Raw genomic sequence first — 8,834 nt, forward strand, 5'->3', positions numbered from 1 at the left:
TGAGGTCTTAGGAGTCTATAGGGCACTAGCCCCTCCAACATCTGGCTTTCAGAAATGAAGTCAATCTGGCAGCAAAGTCTATGAACTTCTAATGACGTTTAAAAAAACGGGATCAACTTGTAATTCCGACGGCGCATTAGTCCGACAATGTGGCATTGCGTGCGTTCAGGGTTATCGTTAGGGACAGGGTTAATGACGGGGCGAGTCGGACCAACGTGCCGTCGGAATAATGACACTGACCCCAAAAAATCAGAACCCCATGTGACGTGTCAAGTCTATGGACTTTTAATGTTTTTTAAGAGCACTACACAAATAGAGTACAGAGAGTTTGTTTAAAGAAGTGAGGCACCCCTCACTTCACACAAGTGTGATTTTTAATAATGTTCATGGTCCGCAGCAGCATCAAACAGACACTTTTGGGCACGCAGGCCTTCGTCAGTGTTTTTGGTAGGCCCCACGAAACAGGGTGTTTCGTGGGGCCTTTAATAATTGTGATTATATTGGATTTAAGGAATTATAAGTAAAGTACAAATTATAAAGGTCTCGGTGAAATGTCACTTCCACTTAAAGTGTGAAGATTAAATGAAAACCACAATTCTGACAATTAACAATAATCTAGTGCTGATTGAAGTTATAATTTCAATTTGCTTCCACATGGTTTACATTACAGGATTCTAGTGCTAGAGAAGAACAGTTTGTTCCATGCAGGGAGGTACAGTTGCGGAACCTACAGAGATGTCATCTTTTTGTGACACACACACACACATGCTGTACCCTCGCACAACCAACAGCACAAAAACAGACACACCTGCAACACCGACACACAGTAGCAATCAAACTCAGATAGAGGGCTGCAAATCAGCGTGATTGGATGCCAGTCATCACAATCATTGTTTTTCCGTGGTCGATTGCTCCTGTCTGTTCCCACAGTGCAGAACAGTGCTGACGAGAAGAACATCTGGATGAGACAAGGGAGGGGAGGGGGGAAAAAAGCGATGCAACGTGGCGTTTTCCATTCTGTGCAGGCTGGAAGTGGAACGGTGCTGCTAATAGTCACAGACTGAAACCATGCAGCACGCAGGAAGTGATGGAGAGAAGAGAGGAGAGGGAGGTGTAATTAGACAGGGAGACTCTTTCTGCCTCTCTCCCTCCCTTCCCCTCTTCTTCTGTTCTCTCCCTCCCTCTCTTACTTCCCTCACCCCGTGTCTCATCTCTCGCTGTTGCTTTCAGTTGCTCTCTTTCTCTGACTTCCCACTTTATCTCTCCCTCTCTCGCTTGACTCTGATTCACCATTCATTCATGCTTTCCTCTCTCTACTGCTCTCTCTGACTCCCTCTTTCTCTCCCCCTCATCTCTCGCCTTAATTCTGTCTCAGCTGGCTTTGTAGACGTGGCAACTAGGGTCCAAGCCCAACAAGTCCGCACAAAGACACAGACAGGGGCAGCTGGGACAAACTGTATAATGGCAATTATGGATGCTGCCAGCTCCTGCTAAATTGCCTGTCTGTTGGGTACAGCTTACTGAACGAAAGTGGCAGGGCGTGTTCAGTATCATCATAACATCAACCCCCAGCCTCTTCACATCTAATGGGTAACATTTAGAATGGCAGAAAATGCTAAATATGGCTATAAATAGCTGAAATATGGAACTTACTTTAGCCGCCAGGGTTTTTATTGCACACGTCACAGGGGGGGAAAAACGTTATATAACTCAAACTATTTTTAAGTGCTTTTTTTCTATTCCAACTCTTTTCCCCTCCTCCACAGCCTTCTAGGCACACCTGCGTGTGAAAAGTACACTTCATCCTTCACTGTGGGTTTAAAGTCTGAAAAAGGGAGAAGGGAGAGGAAAGCAAAAGACTGCAGGAGTTAAATCCGTCAGTAAACATCAAAGATTTTTTTCTTCTTTGCTCATTTCCTCCATAAAGTCACACTGCCTCTTAAAGTGAATAGTGTACATGGAGGGACAGGGAGCCTTTTCAGACTGATAGATGGCTTGCTCTGAGGTAAACTATCCCCCCCCCCCCCCCCCCACCCATTAAACATAATCAACAACGGTCCCATTCCCCAAACTTGTTTTTCTTGGGGTTTTTGTTTGTTCGAAAATATCCCAGGTGTAAATGACATGTTTGCACTGTTTTTTATTGGAGGTCTATTATAGCCAAAAGGAGTCGAATGTCCCTAACAAAAAAATAACTGCGTAAAAGCTATCATTGCCATGCCTGTCCAACTGCTGTGAAGCATCGTGCATTGCAATACTTGAAATCACACAGTTCGGCATTAAGTGCTCTTTTCTCTTCAGGACAACACATCTATGAGGTCTTTCGGGAGAGAGACTATCATTTAGCCGTTCCTCAAATGTTAGTCTTGTGTTACTGGCCACACACAGACACACCGGTGGCTGTCCTGGTTGCTAGTCGAAGCCTATAATTAGCTATACACAATAGACAGATGCCCTCTCACCGACATGAGTTACAATATGAATAAGCTTCGGCCAATGTTCGCCATTTGCAAAAGGGACATACTGTACATATACTGCAGCCAGCTATATGCAAGCAAGATCACCGGCCGGAAACTTCTGTATGCAATTATTGGGCAAGGAGAGACTACTGACAAATCCTGTGGTCAGGCTAAATCTGTTGAGGTGACAGAAGCAGCCTGTCATTGTTGGTGGCTCCTCTTGTGTACACTGTAAAGCCAGCCAAGACAAGGCGGATAACAAGCATGTTGAGATGTTGAAGTTGTTTAGTGTGTGTAAAGCATATTGTATAGATCAAGTACATAATCCACTATTCCATTCTATTGCCATTTTCTAAACATAGGCTAATATACTGGAATAAGACTATTGTACTGCACAGTAAAATCCAGATTAACCACAGTATTTTCAAAGTGTTTTGACAATTTTGAACACACAATAAACAAGATAAAGTGCCCCTCGGGGCACAGGTCTCCACCAGGGCAGGTCAGGTTGTGGCCTCCTGGTGGCGCTATAATAGGCCAATGTGAAAAGGGTGCCATTTCTTCTTATGCCTTGGATGGCAATTGGATGATTTGAGGCATTTTGTTCCAAACAAATGTTTTGCAAAAAGCCACCTGTTGGTGGCACTATAACAGGCCAATGTGAAAAGGGTGGTATATAGTCCTCAGCCTAGTAGGAAAGTCTGTGAAAGATTTCACGTAAATTGCACGTTCACACAAAATTGTGTTTTTCAAAATTCGGCCTCCTGGTGGAGGAACAGGCCGTTCTGGAAAGTTTGGGGCAGAGGTTCATCGTTGGCATCCAGGGAGTGTGCGTGCAAAATGTGGCACCGACGGACGGATGCACACACACACACGGACCCACGGACGGAGTGCAAAACATACTCTCTACCCATGCCTTCGGCCTGGTGGAGACAAAGAATAGCTGATATACAAGTTTTGCATGCTCTGTTAGATGGAGACTCATTGAGGGTAAGTAAAGGTTTCAAATAATTGTAGTGGAGTAAAAGACTAAAAGTATAATGCCTCTGAGGTTTAGTGGAGTAGAAGTAAAAGGTACAGAACATTGGAAATACTTCAGTAAAGCAAAGTAAGTGCTTGAGTAAATGTACTTTGTTACTTCACACCACTGGTGACGTGTAAGTCTGAGCATGTGGGCTCCGACTTGTACAGACTGTACTCTGGCAGATCAGGCCAAAGCCAACACACATTCTCTCCATTTTCTGCTCCCGTTTAGAGCAGAGCAGACAAGCTTTCACTGCCTTTGGCAGTCATTGTGGGACTTTAGGCAGTACACACACACACACACACACACACACACACGCAATAAAGCATGCGTGCACAAACTCAACCATGCGATGCTAAGCACACGCATACAGTAGGCCCTATGCATGCAATGGGGCGCCTAACCCTAGTGAACACACTCTCACACACACACACACACACACACACACACACACACACACACACACACACACACACACACACACACACACACACACACACACACACACACACACACACACACACACACAGTAAGACGCGCTGAGGATGAATAGAAGGGCGAGGTCACGTGCACGCATCTGCCTGGGTGACGGCAGACTGCTGGGCGAGCGCTGGCACTTTGGCATGGGAGGGGGTCAGATCAACATATGGAATTAATTCTGTACTGGCCATCTACAGTATGGAGCGTGTCTTGAGTGTACCGGGTTTGATGAGGTCAGATCAACATATGGAATGTCAGAACATGGAAGGACGGGTGGGGAGGGGCAACATATGGAATATCAGAACAGGTCAGCTCCATATATGGAGATCTAAGGGTTTGAGGTCAGATGTAGAGTTGCTGGCCTGGGTCCATATATGCAGATCTAGGTGATGATCCAGTCTTCTCCATGTATGGTTGATGGGCTGACAACCATATATATGGAGATCTAAGTCATGATGTCACGAGATGTCACGACGAGGTCAGATCCATATACAGTATGTAGATCTAAGTGTCTCCATGATGTCACGAGGCGCGATACCATAAAAGGGAAACGTGGATGACTAACTAGATGCAGGTTTTCATAGTAAAGTAAGTACAGTACACACATCAAAAGGGTGAAATTCCATGCAGAGCAGTGAAACATTTAAAGAGATTTCAGCACGTAAAACATCGTTTTCTAAATTCAAACCCGCCACCGGTGAATTATTCTGTGTCATTATTATGTGTGTGTGTGCTTGCGTGCGTGGGTGCGTGCGAAACACAAACATAATGTTTGCTTTTAACATGAATTCCTCAGAGTCCAAGAGAAATCTAAGATATCAAAGATTTGTCATACAGATTAGAAGTTATAGGTCATGCATTCATCATAGGTAACATTCTTAGGAATGCCTCCACTGAGCCTTATCACATTTTGTAGAATGTTGTCACAACATCAGCAGATATGAAATCTCCTGCAAGCACATGCATGACTCTGCATGTTCAGCGAACTTGAGTTTTCAATGCTTTTAGGGGTGAAGACTTAATACAGGTAAATACATGAATCTGTCAGGACGAAGATTACTACAGCTAAATGTCAGACGGCTGCTAAATGTCAATTTCTGGGTTTGGCATATTTGGAACAAAATTTACATGAAATGAACGCAACAACAAAAGTCGCCTGGCCAGGAGCAGGGTAACACATCATACCCGCACCGGCATTAATGCCCAGACAGGGCATATCAAAATCAGAGGCATGGATTTTCCCCTTCATCACTCCCAGCTAATCGAACCCTGACCCTGTTATTAATGTCATCATTAATTCTGAATGAGAACCTTTGAGTCATGCAGAAGGAAACTGGAATGGCAATCACTCATTGTTAGGCCTGGTGGAATGCATTCTGTATTGTTGCAAGGAAATCACACAACTACACCCTGCACCTTCAACTAACATCCAAATCATGCGCGCTCGCATGCTTCCAAAAGTCTATCGCCACTGTTGTGCAGAAACCCTACGTCCGTTACTTTACAGAAAATAGAAAAATTACTTGTATTCCATGGATCCTATGTGGTTATCGTCACAAATATTTTTTAAAGCCACAGAGACTTTCAACTTGGCGTCCGCCTGGGTAATGTCATTAAAAGGTGGACATTCTCAAAATCTTTCAAGCTTGTAGATCGTCTATTTTCACTACTTTTGCGTGACACTGTCATACATTAATTTATGAAAAATTAAACATGAAAAAATTAAATATGGACAATTGGACATACAAGGTTTCTGCCCGACAGCAAATCACCATTTCAGAATAGAAGACGTCACGCTAACTGTTACGAAGGAACCAGGTGTGGCTCCGACATCATAGCCGTGGTGTCAGAGGTGATGTCACCTCTGACATCTCCTCTGACATCTCGACACTATAAATATAGGCTGCCTAGCGGGTTAGATGGAATTAAGCACTAAGAAACAGTTGTGACTTCGACTATAAGCCCGCCTCAAGAGATCCATTTCTATCCCTTACTACTGAGCTAAGGTTGGGATCTCTCGGCAGTAATTCTCAGACCAGATCAGGCCCTTGATTTAGGGCCTCGGTTACACTAACAGTGCATTCATCATGTAGATTCACAAAAAATTGCACAACTGAAGTATATCATGCCAAATCCTTGTGCTTGTCTTTAAAGAGCATGGACATCAAACCACCCATAGATGGTTTTTTGAGTGGTGCAACCACTCCAAGGAACAGCAATGTCCGTGTACCTTGTTCACCTACAGTATGTGTTCACCTATGTGACGTTAATGAGTACCAGTATATGAATATTAGTACCAGTAGGGGGTTCCAGAAACAGAGAGAGGGATAGTGCTGCAATGTTGCCGGCTAATGAGAGAGAGAGAGAGAGGTGGGGGGGGGGGGGGGGAGTTGCACCACTCAGTTCACACGGGTGTGATTTTTTCATGTGTGATTCATAAAAGCATACATTTTCGAGGAATGTGTTTGTCTCTCTCAAGCAACTTTGCTGATGGGTTGAAACACTTGCTCAACGTATGTAGATCCACTAACTCTCCCCAAATTGATAACCGATGTCATACTGGCAACCACATACTCTGATAACAGGTACTGCACTAGTTTAGCTACTTAAACCATAAACGTTACAGGTATCCCCCAGGGGTCCATATAGCTCATACTTAGTCCCTTTTCCGCTCTACACCAACTCTTCGCCACACGTTTGCGGGGCCATTTTGAGGGGAGATCTCCTTTCTAATAGAGATAGAGATAGAGATATACTTTATTAGTCTCCCGAGGAAGAAATTTGTCTTAGACAATGTCTCAGAACATGTGAGCAACATTCTTGGGGGAAAGATGACTGGAATATATAAACGTGTTGCTCACATGTTTATGGCCCCTCATCATTTTGTGGCCTGAACCAGACACGCTGAGAGTTTTGTGTTCTGGCCTGAAGCTAGGCTTATTTTCACATGGTTGCCTGATAGGGGCCATGTGTTTCTTGGCCCCCCGACTGTGTGAGCACATGCTCAAACTGTGTCTGTTTACGTGTATGTGTGTGCGATTTGTGTGATTGTGTGTGTTGAATGCATCTGCTGTGAGTGAGCCTACAACACTGATTGCACACATGCCAGCTTTAAGTGTTTGTGTGTCCACTATTTACCTTTGTTTGATCTTTCCCATCTCTGTGTCTCAGTGTATGCGCAACGTGAGTATGTGGGTGTGCATGGAAGTGGAAGCAAGGCTGGAAGTCAAAACAAGCCATGTGCCGTCGTCTTTCTATACTGGGATGTTTTACAAGCACTGGCAATCTGATCTTCGACAGTCTCCTTGTTCCTCCTTATCTGAACTATCAGCTCTCATATCAAGGTATTCATTCCACACTGGAATGCAAGGAAAATCATAGGACCACGGAAGGTAAGGATGCCAAAACAAGACGGGGAAAAATGAGACACAGCATATGGCTTTTATTTAATTAATTCCACCAGTGTGAAACCAAAGCCAAATTTGCACACCTGTGGACAAATGTTTTTTTTCAACCCTATTCTATTGAGGATGCACATCCGTAAGAAAATATTGCATTTAGCAAACAACTACGTTTATGTGTCATTAATCATTACCATACCGTATTATTTTCATAATAGCATTCGGTCAGCAGAGCAGACTGCCAACTCAATTCACCCAAATAAGATAATGATGTTGAACCGAGGGGAGAAGCTGTGGTGTCCATGTTTGCTTTCATCACTCAATCTGGCATTGACTTGCTGGCTGACCCCCCCTGCTGAGCTGTGTTTTATTTGGCACACTGTACAGGATCTAACAGCAGCACTGACACACACACACACACACACACACACACACACACACACACACACACACACACACAACAGTAATTGCTGTTGGTCAGCCCACTGAGCCCAGAACTAACTGATCCCCGCTCCGTGTGTTCATGCGTATGTTGTTCACATGAGGGGTGGGAGAGACATATTGGAAATAGACAGGTAGAGGCATAGGCATGAAGAGAGCACTGTCGAAGCAGACAACATACAGGAAAAATCTCAACGTACAGGTGAAAATATAGTAGGCCTACAGGTAAAAATCTCTCTGATAGAGAGAGAGAGAGAGAGAGAGAGAGAGACGGCTTCCCAAGCCGTGGATATACACGGCTTGTGAAGGTGGATATACACGGCTTGTGAAGGTGGATATACACGGCTTGTGAAGGTGGATATACACGGCTTGGGATATGTGGATATACACGGCTTGACAAGCCGTGGATATACACGGCTTTGGATATCCGTGGATATATCATATACACGGCTTGGGATATCCGTGGATACACGGCTTAGCAAGCCGTGGATCTACAAGCTCAAGTGTACAAGTCTACAAGTGTTTCGTACACATGCAGCACGTTGTGAGCTTGCAGATCGTCGGTGCCCCACTCACCATGAATCCAAGCAGAGGTCCTCACAAGTATATTACTGATGTGTTGAGCAGGGAGCATAGAATAGATGTCAGTCCACTGAGTCCAGGTATTTCCCAGTCCACAGACACAGATGAATGTCACTATAAAGCTGGTTTATTTGGCAGTCTACTAAAAAGAGCATTGATCCAGTATTGACCATATTACACCAGGCCTCACGGCAGACAGAACTATAATATCATAAACAAAAGGTGAACGGAGCCTACAATCATACTGCCCTAACCTCGCCTCACCAGGCTTTCCACCGCCTCGGAGGAAAGCCTGGTCTCTGTTTCAAAAGTCTGTATGATCGCGCCTGGGGCCGGATGATGTGGTTACGTCATGTTGTAGTATTGTTTTGTAGTCGCCAGACAGGATGAACAGGCGGCGACAACTTCCTTTTACCTCTCAATAAAAGCTCTCGCTTACGAGAGCTT

This window comes from Protomyctophum bolini (genome assembly GCF_963924005.1).
Source record: "Protomyctophum bolini genome assembly, chromosome: 10".
Classification (NCBI taxonomy): Eukaryota; Metazoa; Chordata; class Actinopteri; order Myctophiformes; family Myctophidae; genus Protomyctophum; species Protomyctophum bolini.